This window comes from Synchiropus splendidus, chromosome 10 (assembly GCF_027744825.2).
Source record: "Synchiropus splendidus isolate RoL2022-P1 chromosome 10, RoL_Sspl_1.0, whole genome shotgun sequence".
Classification (NCBI taxonomy): domain Eukaryota; kingdom Metazoa; phylum Chordata; class Actinopteri; order Syngnathiformes; family Callionymidae; genus Synchiropus; species Synchiropus splendidus.
This window is the reverse complement of record NC_071343.1, coordinates 18,815,346-18,838,965: the sequence shown is the minus strand read 5'-3', so window position 1 is coordinate 18,838,965 and position 23,620 is coordinate 18,815,346.

Genomic DNA, 23,620 nt, shown 5'->3' with positions numbered 1-23,620 from the left:
ATTTTGAAGGAGGAATATTTGTATTCAATTCACTGTTAGTGAATAAAGGCCCAGGATTTTGTCAATTTCAGTGAACCATGTGGTTTCTTTGAACTATGTCAACTGAGTAAAGCAATAACAAATTAAAAACATCATGATTCTAAGTGTGACTTATATATCTCTAATGTGCCTCGGCCTGACAATGTAGTGTGTGGTCAGGACCGAAAAGCACTGGACCTGATTCAGCTGTAGACTGTTGCTGAAGTCAAATAAGAACTTGGATCTGTGGGTAGACGAGTGCACAGAACAGCTCTTGGTGTTCTGTGCACTTGTTGGTGTTGTAGTTTTTGTCTAATTGGTTTGTTTGGATTTTTGGACATGCTTAAGGTTTTCTCTCATTTCTATGTCTATGGTGACGTGACCAGCGGTGGTTGAAAACAAGGTCTAGACGGAAAACTTGCCTTTAAGAATACAACACAGCGTACAATGAAATGACTGAAATAAATAAACTTTCACTTCACTATAGTGACAAATGGTTGTCCATGTTAACATGTCTTCATGCATAGATTATTGCAGTGGAACAGTGTGTAGAGGCGAGCGCTGAAGTACGCACAACTTACATCCCCGTCGTGCCCTGACAGATGAGCTGGTGAGGCTTCATGAAACAGTGTACTCATTTTCAGAGCCCTCTTTATGGCACTCTCTGCTCTAAAATCTTTGGCTTCAGACAATGAATTTCAATGAAACCTCTCTCTCTCTCTTTTCGCTCATTTATAAACCTTCTGTGCTCTGAAAAGGAGGTCACTGTTTCATGAAGCCTCACCAGCCCATCACTAGTGATAACCCTAATCCGAGATGCCTATACACAGAAGTCCCCATAACATTCATCAGTATGACCAAACATACATTCAACTCCACTTCAGTTTTGTCTCACTATTAAAACAAATAACTTTCAAACGAAGATGCACACTCTTGTCCACAACAAGTCTTGTGTACACCTTTGGAACATGCCAGACACACATTTTCTACTTGTAAATGGTTTTAAAAACTCAGATGGTGCAAGGCAAACATACTTCTTTGTATTTCCTAATCCCAAACGTGCTTGTAAATATTGCCTGCAAATTGAATATTCATTGCATCAACAGCGCTAACTGAGGCGCTATTTTACAACATATTTACAGCTTCGACAAAATAAAATAAGAATCATCATATAAATCATTAATACAAGCAACCTAAGGCTGTATTCGACCATACAGGCCAATATTGCTGATATTTGAGTTTTGAAAAATCCTCTGAACCACCTTCATATGTTCATAGATCAGATGCGGACTCAAATAAAGTTTGAAGATAAATCATGCAATATAAAGCCGGTCAAACTTTTGCTGGATTTTATTGCGTCTCTCTCATAGTAAAATCAAAAATGTATTTCATAATCTGCCTCTTGACAGACTTCGCAATGCCACCCCGCACGATTAAACACAGCAGTTCCATGCAAACAAGAGGAAATCATGGCTGCTGTAGAGGATGGAAAATCATTTTTTTGAACATAAGACAAAGAATAGAAAATCATTAAAAAGCAATCTAGCCTGACTGCAAATCGGCGTGCGGATCACAAATCACATTTCAGTTTTTCTCTGGAGACCGCACACCAATCCAGTCAGTGCCCAGTGTTTGAGCTCAGATCTTTATCCCTCTGAGCAACTAATTTCACATGCAGTTCTTTATTTTTCATTTGTTTAATAGACAACTGGCAGCCTTTTTCTAAAAAAAATCTGATGTTTCTTTAACATGGCTGGGTCTCACATTTCAAACTTTACAGTTGTCTTACGGAAGCTAGTGCACATGCTACATCAAGAGTTGCTCCATTGTTGTTTATTGTTATTCTGCTCCAAAACCTGGAGCTATGTGAACTCCACAAGAAGTTCTGAGATTGTTGGAATTTCTGACTTCGGAATTGTGTGAAGTCGATACATGGCATCACCTCTGCTCTGCGGCAACCTCTCCTCTCAGTTAGGTTCCACAGTGACGAAAGAATCAATGAGCCATTGGTAGAATATGATGGTTGTATATGTATATTTAGTACAATTGACATTAATAACAATGTACAAGTAACATCCGACTTACGACTTTCTCGACTGACGTCCACCCGTACTTCCGGCCACGGCCACCAGATGCCAGAAGATGCTTTTTTTGTTTTTATTTATCCATTTTTACGGCAACGCGTATGACAATTATGCCAGGCAGCCGGCATCGTGTACAACAGTTACGGCAGCACAGTATCCCAGCATCTCACTCTCACACAGTGATCTACCACTACAGTAGCACCTATAACCCTCATGTCAGCTATTTTGAATCAACTTACGTCCAACGCGACTTACGACCGGTTGGTCGGAACCGATCTCCGTCGTAACTGGCTTACAACCGGTTGGTCGGAACTGATCCCGGTCGTAAGTCGGATGTGACTTATAGTGGTAGTAGACACTTTGATTCAGTCTTAGCTTCATTAGAATCAACATAAGTTGTCAAACAGTGACTGTTTTCAGGTGTACGTGTTTCTGTCATTTAGTTTTTCGATGTTTCTTTTGTGATTCTTCCATGAGAAAATCATATACTGTAAAACAACTATCCGGTGCACTTCCACGTTGTCAGCTATGTTTTCCACTTGTGATGTTGTGACTTCTCCACGTGTGAGAGTTCGGGCTGGGTGCGGAGGCAGAATCTTTATGTGGGGTGCACCAAAGACATAATGGTTAATATTATACACTATTAATAATTATTTCTAACAGGTTCCTGTGGCAATAAAAACATACAATTCATGCCTGAAAGATTACAATGAAGGATTCTTTGGCACGTTTTTCTGTTCTTGAACTGCATTTTCTTGCACATTGTTTTCTAAGCTCTTTTGTATCGCTTTTTTGCACTTTATAATATTATTTCTTTTTAATTTATTGTGATATGTTGTGTACATAGCATGTTTACGAACACAATTTCCCTTGGAATTAATAAAGTTTTCTGATTCTGATGCACATTGCTTGGTATATAGCAGTTCAATGTGCCTATGTGCTTTAGCCTCCAAGAAACTAAAAAAACAAAACATTTTGAATAATATCAGGACATGAATTTAAATAACTTCAAATAAAAAAGCTGATGATATTCACATTTAAATATTTGTTTCTCACATAGGCGATTCACTGTGCTGTGGTTTTACAGATCAGCATTATCTCTTTCCTCACACTCACTGAATGATGATGGTGTTTGGACGGTGATGCTGACTTTAGTTTCTGTACGCGTCAACAATCCAGATCTGAATAATAAAGGCGGTGGACGTGGACTTGGCCCACAAGTCAAGCTCCGACAGGATGATCTTTGCCCTCACCCTATCTCCACTGAGAATGAAGTGCATGCACAAACACTGTTCTTCCCCCAAAACGCCCTGCTCTCAGCGGTGACTGTACTTCACGCTTTAGAGTTGGTATCAGCAGGGTGGATCACAACTTCTGTCTTTACTTTTCTGCAGTGTAGAAGGATTCCGCATCACTTATCTGTCTGATAACACTTCTCTGTTTTAAATACACATTAGCATACTTCTTGGATAACAAGCACGCAGACCTTGTCATGGTAAATAAATAGTCACGTCACCCAACGCTTGCTTGAGAGGATGGATGCCAAAAACGAGACAAGGAGAAATCTGCGAGCGCATTTATCTCCATCAGGCTAATCTACTGTCGAGGTCGGCTTGCAGAGCTGTCAATTACACAATCAAGCCTTGTTCAGCCGCTTCACAAGACGTACAGGCGTAGAACCAGCAGGCTGACTGTGTGTAATCCCTTATCAGCTGTGGACAGATATTTGGTTGTTTTGGATTTATCGCTCTGCCCACCAGTAACTCGCCTTGTTAATGCTTGAGAATATTTTACCCTGATTGACCCCCGACACACAAAACGCTTGATGCATCTCGTAGTTTTATGGATTTAAACACATTCATTTTACATGAAAGCTATTATGTATATTATTCTATTATGTTATACACTATATTATATTAAATTATATGTATGTTATGTATGACCGTAGCAGGAGCATGGTTCGCATTGCTGGCAGTAGATCATTGTTCGCGGTGCATGTTGGTCTCCGCCAGGGCTGCCCTTTGTCACCGGTTCTGTTCATCACTTTTATGGACAGAATTTCGAGGCGCAGCCAGGGGTCGGAGGGGATCCGATTCAGGAACCACAGAATTTCATCTCTGCTATTTGCGGACGATGTTGTTCTGCTGGCCTCATTGGACCGGGACCTTCAGCATGCTCTGGGGCGGTTTGCAGCCGACTGTGAAGCGGCCAGGATGAGGATCAGCACCTCCAAGTCTGAGGCCATGGTTCTCGACCGGAATAAGGTGGTTTGCTCTCTCCAGGTCGGTCGAGAGTTCTTGCCCCAAGTGGTGGAGTTTAAGTATCTCAGGGTCTTGTTCTCGAGTGAGGGAAAAGGGAATGAGACCGAAAGGATGAGATCGCGGATACAAGCGGCTGAGATGAGTTTCCTCCCCAGGGTGGCTGGGCGCACCCTTAGAGATAGGGTGAGGAGTTCGGTCATCCGGGAGGAGCTCGGGGTGGAGCCGCTGCTCCTCCACATCGAGTGGAACCAGCTGGTTCCGGATGCCCCCTGTGCGCCTCCCTGGGGAGGTGTTCTGGGCATGTCCTACCGGGAGGAGACCCCGTGGAAGACCCAGGACTCGCTGGAGAGACTATGTCTCCGGTCTGGCCTGGGAACAACTCGGGATCCCCGGGAAGAGCTGGAGGAGGTTTGAGCGGATCGGGAAGTTTGGTCTTCCCTGCTCCGAATGCTGCCTCCGCGACCCGACCCCGGAAAAGTGGCAGAACAAGGTGAAGGTGAAAGCTATTATTGTTAGGCTCAGTGTATTACATCAATACTCCTGCTTCTCTTTGTTGGCTTAAATCTCCTTTTTTCTCCCCTACAATCACCATAGGGATGGCACAACCTCTGACATTGACATAACATATTACCTTCATGGAAATATCTGAATTTTTTCCGGAATTCTAGCCTTCATTATCACGTTATATAAGTAATTGTACACCTAGTAAATGCAGCCGTTCACATACTGCTTCCATCGGCAGTGTTGGCCAAGGAGTTTCGTAAAGCTGTGTCCTCATTTTCTGGGTCTACTAGACCAGTGGTTCTTAACCATAGGGCTGGTGCCCATGGTTGGTCTGCAAGCGCCCCCTAGAGGGCCACTAGAAGTTTTTTTTTACAAGCCGCAACTCATTTTTAATTCTATACTACATATTTTACATATACTACATGCTTTAATACTTATTACATATGGTGGCAGTAGTGTGTCATTGAATCGAATTCATAGCTGCAAATTTGTGATACAGTTGAACCCTCATTTATCATGGGTGTTACGTTCCGAAAAGAACCTGTGATAGGCGAAATCAAGTCAGCTTTATTTTTTTTAACAGTTATTATACAATACTGAACTATTTGTGGACAGTTACAATCCTTTTTGCAACCTTGTTAAAATCTATTGCTGCTGTCATCCTTATGGTATTTTCCTCCTTCTTTATGGAACGAACCGAAGATTCCTTTATTCCGTAATGGCACCCGACAGCCGCATAGCTTCTACCTTCCTTCAGCATGTCCAGAAGTTTAACTTTTTCTGCGATGTTTAGCATCTTTCTCTTCATTTTGGGCGGGTCCTCAGGTGCTTTTGCCGGTGCAGAACGTTTCATTGACATTGTGGGTTTTATCATGGAGTAAATTTGGCAAACTGTACAGAGAGGAGGCGCGGAGTCTGTTCACGTTGGTTAGTCCCTTAGCCAATCAGGACGCAGAACACAATGCTGTTTAAAAAAAATAATAAAAAACTGCACAAAAAAAATGAAACAGCGAAGCCCCGAAAGGTGAACCGTGTTATAGCGAGGGTTCACTGTAGTTACCAACTGTGGAGAAGTTCTTGAAAATGATGAAGTGATGGCGCCCCCAACAGTGAGAACTGTTCTCCTGTTGGAGCAGTTTTAAACATTAAGTGTTTCATGCCAATCTTTCATTTGCACTCTACTTATCTTCTTTGGAGTTTATCTATGAAAAAGAAACTATTTTATGATATTTAGACATTGTTTTAGTATATTTATTTCATTCAGAATTGTATTCATGACGTACAGTTTTTCCAATTTTGACTGACTTGCACATGGTTCCGCTGCTGTTTGGACTTCTAATAATAAATATCTTCCCGCACAAGGTTTTGGTTTGTTTACATACATGGTTATTGAACACAAATGAAAGCAGTCATTCTGAAATCAGAAATAACAGTCTTGAATCAGTTCTATTCCTTGAATGGGCCTCGGACCCATTTGTTCTGGAAAAGGTGGGCCCCGAGATCAAAAAGGTTAAGAACCCCTGAGCTAGATGGCATTCTCTGCTCTAAAGAGCCCTGAAAAGAGAACACTGTTTCATGAAGCCTCACGAGCCAGTGGTGTTGAAAACTGACTTGTTCTGTCTCTATCTTCTGTGACAGGATGACTGGATCTGGATGTGTGAAACCATCCGACGGCCGATGTTATCAGCTTGATGTTGGCAAAACAATTGGCGCACAGAGTCACTGTTTAGTTCCTTTGATATTGAATGTGGAAAATGTCGTGCCAAATGCAGGACATACTCAGAATTACACATAATATCTATGGTCTAGAGTTTTATAGGGGCATCACAAAATCTGGGCTATGTACTGTTTGCAAGGCGCCTGTCAATCATGGCCACGGCTTCATCCATCAATGCCTCATCCCAGCTCATCCAGGCTCTCGCCTGACAGAGCAGAGCTGCTGTTCAGTGTGCGCTTGCTTCTTCCATTGATGAGAATGATCATACACATGACAATAGGAGGCTTAGTTTCATTCACAAATATCTACCAGTGACACACATGGATGAAAAATGGAGCGATGTACACCAGGTGAGTCAGCATTACTCCTGCGCTTCCTTTGGTTGACTTGACAAAATAAAAGGCACAGTGGGAGGTCCAGTTTGTAAGTACAATGTTATGCTCAATCGTCACATGACATGGTGTAAAATTCACAGAGGAGAAAAAAAGGAACATATCAATATTGGTTGGTATCGGAATCAGAAATCAAGTGTAAAGACATTATCAAAGCATGTTAGAAACTGGAAGTCAGTGTCAATATTGGACAGTTCTGACATCACAATATCTTTGGGTGGATTTAAATTAAATAAACTGCTCTGATTCTTCCCACAATGGGGACAGTGGTTGTTTTCCGCCGCATACAAACTTTACATGAAAGACATTATAGACTTAGACAAAGAAACAAAACAACGCTGAAACTAAGAAAAACACTGTTGAAAAGGAAAACAAAATAGCCCACATGATATATACTTGAAATAAATAAAATAAAAAATCCTCTACTGTGCAACCTGATAGCAGTGGGCGGAAAGCAACCACTGACTGGTTCCCTTATGCTGCAAGGGTGGACAAGTCCGCCTCCCACTGACAACAGAGCAGCACCAGTGGCTCAGCCACCACTGTTGTTGTCACTGACGTTGCTGTTGAGAGACGACAATCGTGCCCTTCACAGTCAGCTAAGCATCATCGAGTTAGTATCAGATGACTGGGATCCAGAGTTGGGACAATGGCACCATGACAACAAGCAGAGTCTCCGGATGCTGTTCATGTGGGGTCCAGCAAATCCACACAATAATGAGACAAGAAAGTGAGAGGAACCATATAGTTATAGACACTTTTCAATGTTCTTAATATACTGCAGTGGAAGCTTCCTGATCACCTTGAAGACATGATCATTTTATATAAATATGATCTGTGTGATCACTTGGAGTTGTGTGGCACCACTGATTTATCATGGTCAGATACTTGAAATGTAACTGGTCGACTTGTGAAATGGAATTGTTTGTCACCTACCATGCCAAATATGGATGAATGGTGGGTGGCTACTCAAGAACTCAATGATCCACACTCACCTTTTTTTTCCATGTATTTGTCCTTTTATCCTTCATCATTTCTGTGTAGAACTTGCCAAGTATTTAATGTTAATAGTGCAAGCCATTTGAGGAATAACTAAATTACACTTCACATAATGAACGTGTCACTGTGAGCTGGTACATATAGAGTTGAACTCTCATTACTGCAGTATAATAAGGTTATCACTTGGGAGCTGGAGGTTTATTCAGGCCAGTTAGTGACACAGATGAGGATGTGGGAACGGAGGAGGTGGAGGTCTGTTTGACTAGAAGTATGAAATGAGGAGCTGTCTTTTCTGCCATAAGCGAAACTGCTGGTGGCAACACATAGATGTTCCGACGCTGCAAACAATTTGCCCAGTATTCACTTTTTTCCTCACTTCCTACTTCTCAAGGCTCTTTTTTTCCTGTCCAGTAGATGAATATCTCAGCTGATGTGGTGAGGAAACCAAGTGTGAGAAGGAGCGAGATATTTAAATGGTGCAACAATGGAGTGCGGGAGCGACGCGTTCACACGTGCGCCGCGTTGTTCTGAAGTGACTGCAGTGCGAGGCGTCATCCGGACTTCCTACTTCCTCTCACAGTATCTGCCAGAGCAGCAAGATGAACACTAAATTGCAGTACTTTGCAATTTAGTGTCAAAGCTGCCAGGTTCCCAAAATCAACAAAATGCTGAAGAGACTGCAGAACTTGATTTTCTGGCTCACAAATGAGAGCTTTTTTTTTGTCACCCCACATAAGCAGTGCAGCTTCTCTGTGTCCTGGTGAACTCCAATCATCGTTTCAGTCTGATTATGCCTTCATGCTTCTGCAGCCTAAATAATTGGTGGGCACTTCGTCAACAACCGCAGTCCTCCACACTTCATTTACATACTGATGTTGGAGCCAATGGGGCAGAGGAGCTCAGAAAAAAATACAGTGTGTCATCACTGTTCGCTCATTCACTGCACAGATGATCTTGAGGCCTGTAGTGACTGTTCCCTTCTGAACTGAGGTTAGGAGCATGGAAGCAGGGGTGGGGAGGGGAGGATGTGTGTGTGTGTGTGTTTTCCTCCTATATGCCATGTACATCACTCAAATGTCACACCTTTTGAGCACTTTCACTTCAATAAAAAAAAAAAAATCACACTGATGCACAAGACACGTGGCAGCTAGGATGATAACAACAACAACAAACATGGAGGAATCCCTGAACAAAAGCAAACAAAAGCATCTGTTTGCTTTTCAGGGATGTTTTTCACAACACAATGGCCAGGGTTTCCACTACTTTGAATGTACTTGAAATTCTTAAACAAATATTTTCAAGACATTAAAAGAGCTGTAGTTTAAATAAGGTGATATAAAAACTTGAATATAGCCACCATCGTGATTTATTGTGCTGTTGTCAAACTGATGCAAAATAAACAATATTTTGTTGTTTCGATGTATGTATGGCTCCATCATTAGTTTCACCTTGTGTCCGCTATTTTGAATGGCATTCGACTTACGTCCAATCTGACTTATGATCGGTTGGTCGGAACCGATGCCCGTCGTAAGTCGGATGTTACTTGTGTATATATATATATATATATATATATATATATATATATATATATATATATATATATATATAATATACTATTAACAAAAGGAGCACCACAAAATAGCAATGTAAAAAAAACTCCAACTTAAATCCACAACAAAAGGTGCTTCACTTGGAAGGATAACAAACTTGACTTGACTCGATGTGACACACAGACTTGACTCGATGTGACACACAGACTTGACCAGAAGACACACACATACAATGAACACAGAAACAAAAGGGCACTAATGGGAATAGAGCAAGACACCAGGTGCAGTCAATGGCAGGATTTGGGGTAGACGCAGACAAAGCAAGACAAGACAAAGTCCTCACCAAAATAAAACGTTAAGTGTACGAGAACAATACAGAAGAAAGAACAAATTAAGATGAACTAACCCTACCTCAACATAACTAAAAACAGGGGACATCCGCAGAACATCTGCATGGGGACGCGAGGCTACGAATTGGACTTGAGCTGCGCTTAAGTCACACCTATTAGTGACTTGAGACTTGACTTGGACTTGAGGACAATTAACTCAAGACTCGACTCGGACTCTTGGTTCGTGACTCATGCACAATATTTATGTATGTATGTATGTGTTTTGCTGTGAAACACATACATACAGCTGATCAGCAATGGTACCTGTTCCTTATTGTAAATATTATGTATATACAGTAGGAGCAGTTCAACTGTTCCCGGCATAGTTCCAGCCGACCTCCAGCCGAGTTCCAGCTGCTGGAATGACCGCCCTCTTCCTGCGGGAGTGTCTTTGAATAATGTAAACTCGACCTACTGATTGCGCTACAAGCTGTGAAAAGAAGGTGGCGCTTTCTCTTCATACACATAACCCAGAGTGACTCCTGAAAGCTGGTCTCACAGCAACTTCGGTTGTGTCTTGAGACAACTCCAGAGTGTGATTAGGGCTCCACACACCATCCCTCCACTCAGTAAAGAGTCCCGTGTCTCAGGAATAGGTTGCTTGAGGAGCCTGTCTCTGGCAAGCTTGTGATCATGAGACGACTTCTCTATTCTATTTCCATTCTTAAATTTTGTAAATGGTGGTGTGTCATTGTAGCAGTAGCTTTTCATTTTAAAACAAAAGCTCAAAGCGCCTTTATTTTTATTTTATTTTATTTTGACGTAGCGCCATGGAAAGCTGGGAACTTTTGAGCCGCCTCATCTGTGTGTATATATATATATATATATATATATATATATATATATACATAATTGTTTGTTATAATGTTTTCCATGCTTCTGCAGCGACCAAAGTGCTTTACACCCAGTCACCCACTGATGGCAGTGGGCTGCGACGCAGCACACCATATGTACCATCAGGTGCAAACCAGGGTTAAGTGTCTTGCACGGGCACAAACATGTCAGGAGCAGGAATCGAACCAGCCACTCTACCATCTGAGCTGTGTCATACTACTATGCAGTATTTAAAAACAATCGAAGATGGATTCCAATGTCATAGACATGCTTTGGAAATTACAGGATTTTAGACTTGATTCGGACACGGGATTAAAGACTTGGGACTTGACTTGGACTTGCAAAAAATGACTTGTGACCATCTCTGTCAGTCTGAGCCCAAAACAAATGTTCCTATGTGGGACTATGATGTATATGTATAACATTTTTAACTGGGTTAAAAAAATAAAATAAAAATAAAACTTTTGGTCTTCACATATATTCATGAACTAACTCAATTTCCTCCTGACCATTCACTTTTTACAATTGAGTGAAGCTTAAACAATAAGAGCTTGTTGTGAAATTGGTCTGCGACATGTGTAAAAGTGATGGCAAGATTGTGTCTTGTCTTCCATGGTTCCAAGTGTTGTGTTCTACTGCGTGAACGCCCAGTGCTGCTTTGAATACACGTCAGATGCAACGTTCTACAAAGAAAATGTCCAGAACACTTGCTCCCGTAAAACCTGCAAAAACAGGAAATCTTCACTTTGTAAAACACAACATGCAAATGATAAAAAAAATCAAGTTTCATCTGACTATGGTGGTAGAGAGTATTGCTTATGTCCATTTAACGCTGCTTCAAGCAGGCACGCGTACTTCTTCATTTTATTTTCATTTAGATTGATTTTGTTTATGCTCATTGCAACATCTCGAGGGCATCAATGGTGAACTATGATCTATGAGGACTATTTATTCTTTTATGGTGAGGAAAGTGAAGTGCTCTTATAGTTCAATTCATAATACCAAGTTTATTACTTCATCATAGACCCAGCTGTGTGAATAAATTGATCTCATGCAGACGTCCTCGGCTGACTCAGCTTTCGCTGTATTACTCCAAACAGAACACACATTTTTATTTGAATATGAGACACGGGAACCATCCAGGGTCAGCGCCGAGTAAAGTCATGAGATGAAGCATTAATGCCGATGAACCGTGCAGCCATGGAGATTTCCAAAGCTCCAGACAGCTAGCAAGTTGAATAAACTCCCCGGATTACTTCAGCACACTGACATAAACATTCTGTTTCGCATCCCAGGGTGCCCGCAGTCCCTTTTTGAGCTTGATGCTCAGAGACAGTGACACTCGGAGGAAGCCGGCAGGAACTTTGGCTCAGCTTTGAATAAGTGAACGCTCGGCTTAGAGCGTGCTGCGTCTGGAGAGCTGACGTGTGGGTGTTTTACTGAATGTATGGAAGCGACAATGTCAGAGCTTCCTTCACAAGGTGTGGAGGGGAACGCAGATTATGAGCGCGCCATTTTATTCTTGTCGTTTTACAGAGAAATATTTTGTATTTGCTGTCAGAAATGTGTGACTCTGCATATGCAATATCTGTGGATGAATCATGGCTTATTTTCCGTCTTAACGCAACAATAATAACGCATCTTTTAAACTCGTCACCTAAACCCTGGCACTGAAGCACGACGTGTCTTGACTCCTGAATCCACGTATACAAATGCTTGAAAAACAATCAATGCAGGGCTGTTGCCGGGGGAGAGAGCCCTGGCAAAGGATGACACCGTCTGTAAATAACTCATGAACTCGCTAAATGGGTTGAGCATGGAGAAGCCACATCGGCCATGTCTTTCATGAAAAATCCAGGAGTAACAATCGCGGAAGTTTGACGCTGGAAGGAAAGCGCTTTTGATCCAGAAGCAGGAACTTGAAGAGGCTCGCTTCACTTCCGGAGACCGAGATTTATTGCTGCAGCGCTGCATTCTGAATTCCTCTTGTAAATATGCCTCATTGTTGGAACTAAACAATATTAGCTCAGAGCTGCCATTTATGGGGAAGAGCCGACTTGTTCTACCCGATTTAACAAGGCTGCTCATAAACCATAGTTACCTCATCATAATTTTAGACTTTAAATCAGGGCAGCCTCTGGCTTTAATGTAACGCTACTGAATCAGTGCTGTGTCGCCTTTCAAAATGTCATCCTGTCCATCAAAACCACAGCTCTAGCCGGGCACAACTGTGGTATAAGAGGCGGTTGTTTGATGGCTGATGGTTAACACTAGTGTTTGTTGTGCTGCTGCAGTAACTAAATTGTCACGCTGTTATTCCCACGACGCCAGTCAAGCTTCCTCATCCGCCGCAGCTCCCAGTGAGGTCCTGTCGTGCGCCTGCAAATGAAGTTCCTCCACCAGAAAGCTCGCAGAATTCCTGCGTAAAACCAGGTCAGAGCGATGCTTCGACAGCTGCCAATGACGTGCCGCACTCAAACACAAGGCAGGGCAAGCGTTCCGGATAGGTCCCTATGGGTGGGCTGCCATTAATAAGGCGTCAATCGTCGTAGCTGGTTAGAATTCCTGCATGTTTGTTGACGTCTTGATTTATTTATCGCTGCTGAGCGTGCTATCACGCCTGGCACCGGAGTCCGGGACGTAAATTATTGAGGGAAGACGTTCTGGTCTCCTGCCAGCGCTGCTGCTGCAGAAACTTGAATCAATAGAAAGGACGCTCCCAAAACCTAATATTAATGAGATGCACAGCAAACAGAGGCTGGATCGAATAAGCATTCGAAGATCAAGTAGCACAATAATACGCGCACGCCAAGGTCATTAACAAGCTCTGCATGAGGTGCTGAGACTGAACGTGCTGTCCAGTGAATTACCTCTGGAATCAGCCAAAAGCGTCTCGGTTGTGTTACAGAGGCGTCGTGGCTGCCCTCCACGGCTGACCGCGTCAACTGTGGTCAATGAGAGTGCTCCCACCAGGCTTGGCTGGGAGCTGTCAGATTTTGCTTCTGCTGCCTTCTCCATCGCCTCATCCATCGATTTTTGATGCCTTGTCTGATTTAGCTCCCAGCACACAATATATTAAAATACAGCTATCACTCTCCTCCTCCATCTCTAACCCACTTCTCTCCATGGAAAAAACTTCTGACTTTAAAGAATTCTGACATTTTTCTGTGAATTCTGATTTTCATCTCAAAATTGTCACTTTAAAGTGAGAATTCTGACTTCTGAAATTAAAGTCAGAATCCTGAGAAAAAAAGTCAGAATTCTCACTTTAAAGTCAGAATTCTGAGGAAAAAAGTCAGAATTCTGAACTCTGACTCATGTAACTGTACTCTCTCATGTAACTGCACTCAGTCATGTAACTATACTCACTCATGTAACTGTACTCACTCATGTAACTGTACTCACTCATGTAACTGCACTCACTCATGTAACTGCACTCACTCATGTAACTGCACTCACTCATGTAACTGCACTCACTCATGTAACTGTACTCACTCATGTAACTGTACTCAGTCATGTAACTGTACTCACTCATGTAACTGCACTCACTCATGTAACTGTACTCACTCGTGTAACTGCACTCACTCATGTACCTGCACTCACTCATGTAACTGCGCTCACTCATGTAACTGTACTCACTCATGTAACTATACTCACTCACTTAACTGTACTCACTCATGTAACTGTACTCACTCATGTAACTGCGCTCAGTCATGTAACTGTACTCACTCATGTAACTGTACTCAGTCATGTAACTATACTCACTCACTTAACTGTACTCACTCATGTAACTGTACTCACTCATGTAACTGTACTCACTCATGTAACTGCGCTCAGTCATGTAACTGCACTCACTCATGTAACTGTACTCACTGTGGCCCAAAAGATGCCGACAATACGACAGCTGATTGTTCAGGCAAGACAGCGCCCCTTGGTGGCCTCTGAAAATAAGGTCACTGCTCACTAGCCCACCACGAGTTACAACTGCCTCTTTTCATTTATAATATGTACTGTATATATATTTCCCTCTTCTTGTTTTATGCATGGAATTATACATGACTTTTGTGTTCAAAGTCAAAGTTGTTTCTAAATTCAGAATTACCTGCCAAAAACTACAAGAACTACAGTTACTACAGTTTCATCTATTCATCCATCCTCATCCGCTTATCCATGGGCAGGAGCTTTAGGAGCCAAATATCCAAATGTCTACCAGCTTCGACTGGGGGATCCCGAGACGCTCCCAGGCCAGTGAAGAGATATAATCCCTCCACCAGGTCCTGAGTCGACCCCTCGGCCTCCTCCCAGCTGGCCGTGCCTGAAACACCTCCAAAGAGCGGTGTCCAGGGGGCGCCCACACGAGATGCCCGAACCACCTCAATTGACCCCTCTCAACGCAGAGAAGTCTACTACCATCTCTCCTGAGTGACAGAACTTCTCATCCTATCTCAAAGGGTCTGCAATTTCAATGAATGTAAAAATACTAGTTACGAAAGGTTGAAGATATGTTGCAATTTTGCACAGATTTCCTTAATAATACACATGTTTGTGCTCCTTCTGGATCACCATCACTATGTTGTCGCATGTAAAGCTTGCTTTAAAATAAAAAACTTCAAGTATGATGTCATTTGAAGTCAGTGACTGCAGTACCAATGTGTCAAAACAGGCTGCCTATCTTTCACACACCAGACGCGACTCCCCTACCTTTTGAGCCACAAATCAATTTAAAGGTGATTTAAAGATCTCCAAATCAGTTCCAGGTCAGATACCACATCTCTGACCCTGGACAAGCACACATGAGAGCCCTTCTCTGGATCCAGTGATGTGGAAAGAAAAGTGGGAAAGGTCATGTGACCAGAAAGTCGTCCGGCAAACTGCCGCAAAATTGTGTTCTTGTGAGGAAACTGTGAAGCGTTGAGACAACTGATGAAAGTGAGCACGGATCCAGCAACTATGCTACAGGAAGAACTGTTCTTTGAAATGACGTTGTTTGAAGTTGTGTTTTGTATAAAAATTGAATGCGCTGACAAGAAACTGAAGGAGTGTGAGCTGGTCTTCCAACAGAAGATGTTGTCGGATGACACCACTTCATCCCATGAATATTTGATCAGAAAGTAAGCCCTTTGTGAAGTGAAAATTGAATTGCGTGCAAATACATAATGCACCGTTGTTCTTTGCGGCGTGTTGATTTGAATGTGAAGCATTTCTTCATCCATATTTATAATACCTACATTAAAAACTAAAGTTAGAGAGTTGTTAGCTCACCAGCCCTACGGGGCTTGGCTAGTATTTTGTTTCGCACAAACATCACTTTGCATAATGCAGGCGCTGCTGAATATCACACAGTTTAAAACTTTTAATGCATGTTCTTGCTATTTAGAGTACCCTTACTCATGCATGCGCACGTGCCTTTGTTCTTGTTTTAGCTTCTGTTTGATCTTGTTTGCTGCCTTGAATGTGGTGCCTCTTCAGTTTTTGGATTGTTTAATTAGTTATATATTTAGACGTAGACTTAGACTTAGACTTAGACTTAGACTTAGACTTAGACTTAGACTTAGACTTAGACTTTCTCAATCGTCATTGCACAAAAACATATTGGTTTCCAAAAACCCAAAACTATGTGTACAAAATAAATAAATATCACATAAATACTAACAAAAATAAATAAATAAAAATATTAAAAAAAGATGGAGGACGGAGAACAGTGCACTCTGGGGATCAGTAGAGTCCAAGATAAATATTTTCAATTATTCAATGACTGCCATTATTCAACTAATAATATATATTAAATAATATATATACCTAAATCGTCGCTATTGTAAATATATGTTTTGCTTAAGACATTGGAACTCTGAAAAAAAAAAAATCTCTCAACTTAGCATGATTTGGAACATATTTGTTTTGAGCACGTTTTCAACTATATTTACAAACTTTTAATTGAAATAAAATATCTAATGCATACATATAACAAAATAAAATAAGAATAGTAATAAATTAATGTTTATTTTAATATCCTCCAATACCTTGTAATTACAGGTAACTACTACTTTTTCTCATCCTTTCATGAAAAGGAAAAAAAAGTTTGGTCTCTCACTATAGTTCACACCCTTTTTACCAGGAGAAGCAGGTCAACCCAGTATTTTTGTGTCGTATGATTGGGTCTACCCAGTACAAGTAACAAGTAACTTACGTCCAATCCGATCCCGGTCGTAAGTCAGATTGGATGTAAGTCGAATGCCATTCAAAACAGCCGATGCGAGTTGTAGGTACTACTGTAGTGGTAGATCACTGTGTGAGAGTGAGATGGTGGGATACTGTGCTGCTGTAACTGTCGTACACGATGCTGGGCTGCTACGTGCTGTGGAGCCAGACATTGAATAATAAAAGAAACATCTGCTGGCCGTGGTCGTAAGTACAGGTGGACGTAAGTCGAGCAGGTCGTAAGTCGGATGTTACTTATATTTGCACCAGTCAAATGATAGTCAATAGGTATTTATCAGCATCAGCTTTGCCACTTGTCACGTGGCAGCTCATTCCACTTTCATCCGCTAAAGTTCCTGATGTTGCCCTTGTCTCGTGCGCTTGTCCTGTTCCGATTTTGTCTCACAAACTGATACTAAGTTTGTTTTATCAGATGGAGTCACGCATCTGTCCACTTGTAAGATGTGTCCTCTTGCTTCAGATCCAATGGAGTTCTGCCTGTCCCTTCACTCAGACAGACTGCCAGGCAAATATGAATCTGAGAATAAAAATTCACCGTATGACCAGAGCACACAAACATGATTTATATATTGATGTCATTTGACATCATTCTGTCTCGTGCTGAGATAAGAGTGAGTGTGGGGAGGGGTGGAGCAGCATGTCAGTTGGGGGTTAAGTGCTTTGAAATTCAGCGTTCTAAATACAGGGATGATCCCGGTATGAATGCGTTATTAGATGCTTGTTTGAGTCATAATATTACTGTGGAATTGATGTGGACACCACGAAAGAACTCGACACATGGTGGGTGCCCATTGCATAAAGCTGCCAGGATCACAATGGTGGGAAAAGAGAATAGAATGGAATGCTTTTGAAGACTGGGTGGATATTATTATTATTGCCTTTCATTATTATATATTAATATTATAGCACAATGTACCAAAGCACTTACCTAGTTGGTGGGATCCTCACTGACCTTGATTCTGATGTTTTCTTTAGCTTGAGTCACTGCCAATGGAGTGTGAGGACTGAGGCCAATACGCTGGAAAATAATCACGTCTTAAAGCTGACGCTAGAAAATACATTAAAAACAACGTGTGTGAGTATAGTATAGTACATGTAGCGTAGAGGATTGGTGATCAAAATATAAAAAGACAGTGATTCCTCTTCCTCATCCCTGCTTCAGCTGTTACGTGTCTTGTTTTCCCCAAATCCATCTCATATCAAGTGTGACTGTAAGGCTTCATTTGCCCTGAGCAAAACATTGCAGTCCCATTGTTCACACTTCCATCTGCACTTTAAAACACAAAGCTGATATTTCAGGCTTTTCAAAGCGCTGAAAGGCTTTAGATCAAGCTAAAGCAGCGTGACTCCAGTTGTTGAACTTCATAGACGGATAAAAGGAAATTTCTCGAAACCAACGTTCCCATCAGCTGGAGGAAAATAAGAAAATGAAAGAGACAGATTTTCTCTTTGAGCTTGTTTCCTTCTATTTGCAGCCCCTATTATTCTCTGGAATATTTCTGTCTGAAACATGGATTATTCAAAGAAATGAAACAAAATAGTAAACCAACCTGCATATACTGTCAAGACGTAGCGGATCTGTGATGCTGTTTTTGTGAAGGCGACTGAATGCAAATGTCCGTAGGTTTGAATGTCAATAATCTTTTGCTAGACTAACACTTGGGTGTATAAATACAGTGTAGAAATGACATGAAAAGAAGCCTGAGATATAACTCGATGTCATACTACATTAATATACTACTGAACATGCAAATAAATATTTTTTCTCATGGAACAGAAAGTTCTATTTTCATGTACGGAAATAAAAGGCTCCTCAAATGAATATAGAACAGACAATTCTTCTTCTTTGTTTAGCTAACTGTATTTAATCTGAATTAAAAGCATAACCATCTATTGAAGCTGAAACTACTTAATGTAAAGCCATATTTAGTCATGGACTCTATGGCAATAAAGGGCGATAAGTAAATGTATCCGTGTGTAAAGTCAGGACTCAGGTCTTAACAAGGATGAAATCATGAAGGGAAAAAGTTTCAATGACTATGAAGTAGAGTAACAAGGAATCAAAGGATGGTTGGAAACTGAAAGACTTGGTTTTGTTTGACTGAGAAAACAGTCCGTCGTTGTCCCTTACAGATGTCTAAAAGACGGTTTCCCACTTGCACATCTGTCAGGGTGAACGGTCATCCTGCCTGCAGCCACTCTGCCGGATTTCCATTATTCTCTCTCGCCCTCAATCTGTTTGGAGATTTCTCATTTGCATTGGTCTTTGCATACAAGCCTCATTTGTCTGGATGGTTTTCAGAATAAACAGTGTATGTAGGAATTTCAACAAGTGCGTTGCTATAAACGGAGATGACGCCACACCTACCCTGGATGCTCGTCGTGGGCAGTGGCACCATCTGCTATGCACATGTCAGACGCTGCTATTTTCTTTGAGAATCATTTACATAATAAGCATGTCATTCTGCTTATGACTTAAATTCGGCTGTTTTTTATTTGTTCTTTGTCTTGCCTGTTGAAGTGATGGCAGTCACACCGTTATGGCACGTTGTAAAACCACTTTGGAGAATCTAAATTCTGATGAAATACAGGTCAGTGGTGGTGGGAAACAAGAAAAGAAAAATGTCAATACAACACATGTTAAAAGCCTCTATGCATCAACTGCCCTTAAACAAATTACTCGATATTTTTACGCGAGAAGTGGAATTCACAGCCTTGTGATGAGTCAGGTTCACATTACAGAACCACATTCTCTACATCTACTAGGATCAAAGTCAAATTGCATCTACCTCTCTCTAAGGCCCAAGGACAGCATCATTTTTAGATGTGTCCAGCTGCATTGGGATGGAAAACTCCCTGTCATTTACTTAATTGTTTTAGGCGATGACCTGCAACTACATAGGCTGCATTTGTTTGATTGTGTTTATTGTGTATTTTTATTCTAAACTGTATAAAATTGTGAGATGATGCGTCAATATGCACTGGGCGTTTGCTTCTCAGACTGAAGCTCTTTGTGTTGCATGTTGATCCATTAAGGCCCATTTACGCTCCCTGTTCGTACGAAAATGTACCTGTCCGTTTCAAATGATGCCACTGTCACTGACAAACTTCCATGAGTTCTTTACGTTGGTATGGCTGTTCACCAATATTTCCACCGGGGGGAGCAGCCCAGAGTCAAAAGTTTATGACAACAACAAACTCCAAAACAAAAATGGCGACTGTGGAGGTATTGATAATGTACCTCTTGCACAAAAGACGAAAACAGAGGCAGCGTTGTAGGAGGCGGTGGTGAGTGACGCTATTGAGGATATTGCAACTGGAAGACGGACAATTCCGCCACTCTTAAGTCTTCTTCGGTCAAGCTACGTATGGGTTAGTAACGGCAACACTGGAGCCCCTCGGGTTCCGGTGGTAGTGCTCCGTTTGGTTCGTATCCGCAGGCTCTGTAGAAACGTATAGACAAAATGAACGCAGAGCATGGATCACAATTTGTACGTAACATTATGGCATATGTTCCATTTTCAGCGGCTTCATACCTGAAGCCGTGGGCAGTGTGTCCAATAAAGATGGAGGGTGAGTTTAAGGGTTAAGCCATGAGAAGGTGTTCTTTCATTGTGAATAAATAATTGTATCACTTGGTACATGTAACTACTCAAACAATGAGGACATGAAAAAAAGTGAAAAAAATATGATTAATAATTTTAAAGCTCTTTTGGGAAATCCTCTGAACAGAAGAAATTGTCCTTAATTCCTGGCAGCATTTCAAAAATATCTTTTTTTCTTTAAATATATGAATGAAAATTAATTTCTATAGATAAAATAAACAAATCTAGGACAAGCTGGTGTTGGATGAGGTTCCATGACATAGTACAGAAGGGTTAAAGAAACAGTGTCCTGATTTTCAGAGGCCACCAGATGGCACTCTCTGCTGTAAACTGTTTGCACTTGAATAACTAATTCAATTAAATGTCACATCATTTCTAAATCAACTTCGCCATCTAGTGGCCTCTGAAAAGTAGGACACTGTCTCATGATACCTCAAAGTCAAAGTCATGAATACTGAATGCGAGACATTCAGTGTAAATGAAATTGCAATCCTCCCAGCACAAAGTTAATTGTATGTATGAAATATGCACAACCAGGTAACTGATCTATCACTAGTATAGCAATATTTTTTGTGTAAATCCAAGTATGGGTGGTCGGAGCCTGCACTCTCTGAGTGTTTTACTTGTTTTATATTTGATCAGTGTGATAATAAATGTATAAAAATGATGTAAATTACTTCGTATTACTGTGTAGAGTAATGCAGCGGAAAGTCAATGTGGGTCAGTCTCAGATGTCGTGGACTTTGGGAACTCTTTGCGAATGACCTTTTTGTATTTATAGGTTGTCGAGGACCAGCATTTGGTGTTGTCTGCACCTCCAGCCACTCTGACACCCTTAAGTGGCTCCATCATTTATTTATAAAGGTAGAGACCTGCTGTGGCTGAGCCCTTCTCCTTCCTGCATTCCATCCAACTCACGTGTTCTGATCTCATCGAGCAACTGCAACTGATTTCCCTTGCAAGGGCACACATTTGCTGAATCATGAATAACCTCAGTGAAAAATAAACAGTATTCTCAACAGTTTGACTCACGCGTCCCCAAGTCATCCGTACTTGAAATGGACACTGATGACGCATGGAAAGCATGGAGAGGTTGTCTCTGTCTCCATCTGACAGGGCTGCCTGCAGGCACCGGGGCTCACTGACAGCGAGCCAGAGGAGCTAACATGTGCAGACTGACAGACGGAAGAACTTGTTGACTGCAGAACTCATGGGACTGCTGTGAATGAGGGGAGGCATGACAGCTGGCCAGTAGAGAACTCAAAAGTTGTGCTGCTAATTGCGTAGGTGCAAAATATAACACAAGAGAGCCAAAGATCACAGGCAAAAACAAATAATAATAAAGAAGAATCAGCTGGTGGGTGATGAATGGTACATATTTGGATGCTTGATCTTTTTTCTGCATTTGTAGTGACCTTTTACCCTCCCTTCCGCCCACCTGCTCACCAACCTGTGACTTCATAGAGGGGCTTTAAAGGCTAATAAAGACATTATTAGCAGGATAAATAGACGGTCATTTAGCAAAAGGGTGCTTAATACCCTCTTCTTTGACAAGCCATGGGAAAGACCTGCAACTGCACACCTTCAGAAGCTACTACCCTCAAGGAAAGGGCAAATTGGTTCTGACTCCTCCCTCCTTTGTCCCAAGCATGGATTCTACTTGTGATGAGTAGATTTGTTATGTTCGTTTTCATGTGCTCTTATTTTGTTGTTCCCTGTGTGTGTGTTTCTGTTTCCTGTATAGCTACGCCTCGGTGCCAGTTCGTGTTGCCAGATGGTTATTGCACATTCCAACAGTAAAACTCTCCCTTTTGTGTTCTCTTGATAGATTTATTCCTTGACAGATTTTCAGAGGCCACCAGATGGCACTGTCTGCTGTAAAATGTCAATGAAACCTGACATTATTTCTAAAAATAAGAGCTCTATCTAGTGGCCTCTGAATATCTGGACACAGGTTCATAAACCCTGTAGTAGTGTTTAATCCACCCATCACTAGTGGATTCCTGTCAAGCAACACGATGGAGTAACTTAATTCTGACCTACTGAAGGAGACAGTTAAGAAGTGCATAATGCTATGCAAATATTTTTTTCAAATTGTAATAATGAGAAGAATAATGATGTTTTGACAGAAGAAAAAAATGTTTTGATTGAATAAAAATGGATGTTAATGCAAATAAAATCTGGACTGATTAATGATGGATCAATGATCCTAAAATAGATTCTTATTAAAAATATGATATTCGGTGAAACTTACTCCGGAGAAAATGTTTGACCTAATTACTTTTTTCTTACATGCTACAAGACAGAGAACTAACTATAATGTCAGAAAATTTTTAAGCACATTAAAGAGTAACTAGTGACAAAATGAGGTTGATGACACAGTATTGAAGGACTGATGAGGTTTCATGAAACAGTGCCCTGATTTTCAGAGGCCACCAGGTGGCACTGTCTGCTGTAAAATCTTTGTACTTGAACAACTACTTCAATGTAACCTGACACTGTTTCTAAACCAAGTAGCAAGCAAGTGGCATCATGTGCCCCATCATCCCTTCATCCCTGCAATACTGTTTCATGATACCTCATGTACCCATCACTGACACACATAAAATACATGAATGAAAAACAGTGTCTTTCTGAAAGTCAGATGTCAGTTTTGTTTCACAGCCAAAATACATGGTTCTGATGGACTGTTTACATTGACTTGAATCAACCCTATAAAGCTAGTGAAAGTAAAGCTTGTGACATCCAGTCTGAATAGGAAGTATGATGTCTAATATCCCTCCACCATTTTAAGGTCATGTTCAGAATGAGATTCACCTTTTATTCAGCTTTTCCTTAAAGGCAATGACTTTCACTTTTTTAAAAAACTTTTTTGACTTTTACTAATGCTCTGATACTTTTGCCTGATGTATGCAGTACATACATGTTCAGATAATACTCCTGCTTCCTCTCGAGGAAGTCCAGTATCTTATTTTCACCTCTCACTTGTTTGGCACTTGGAGTCACGTCCACTGTAAGGTAATGAATGGCTACATCTAGCAGGCTGCT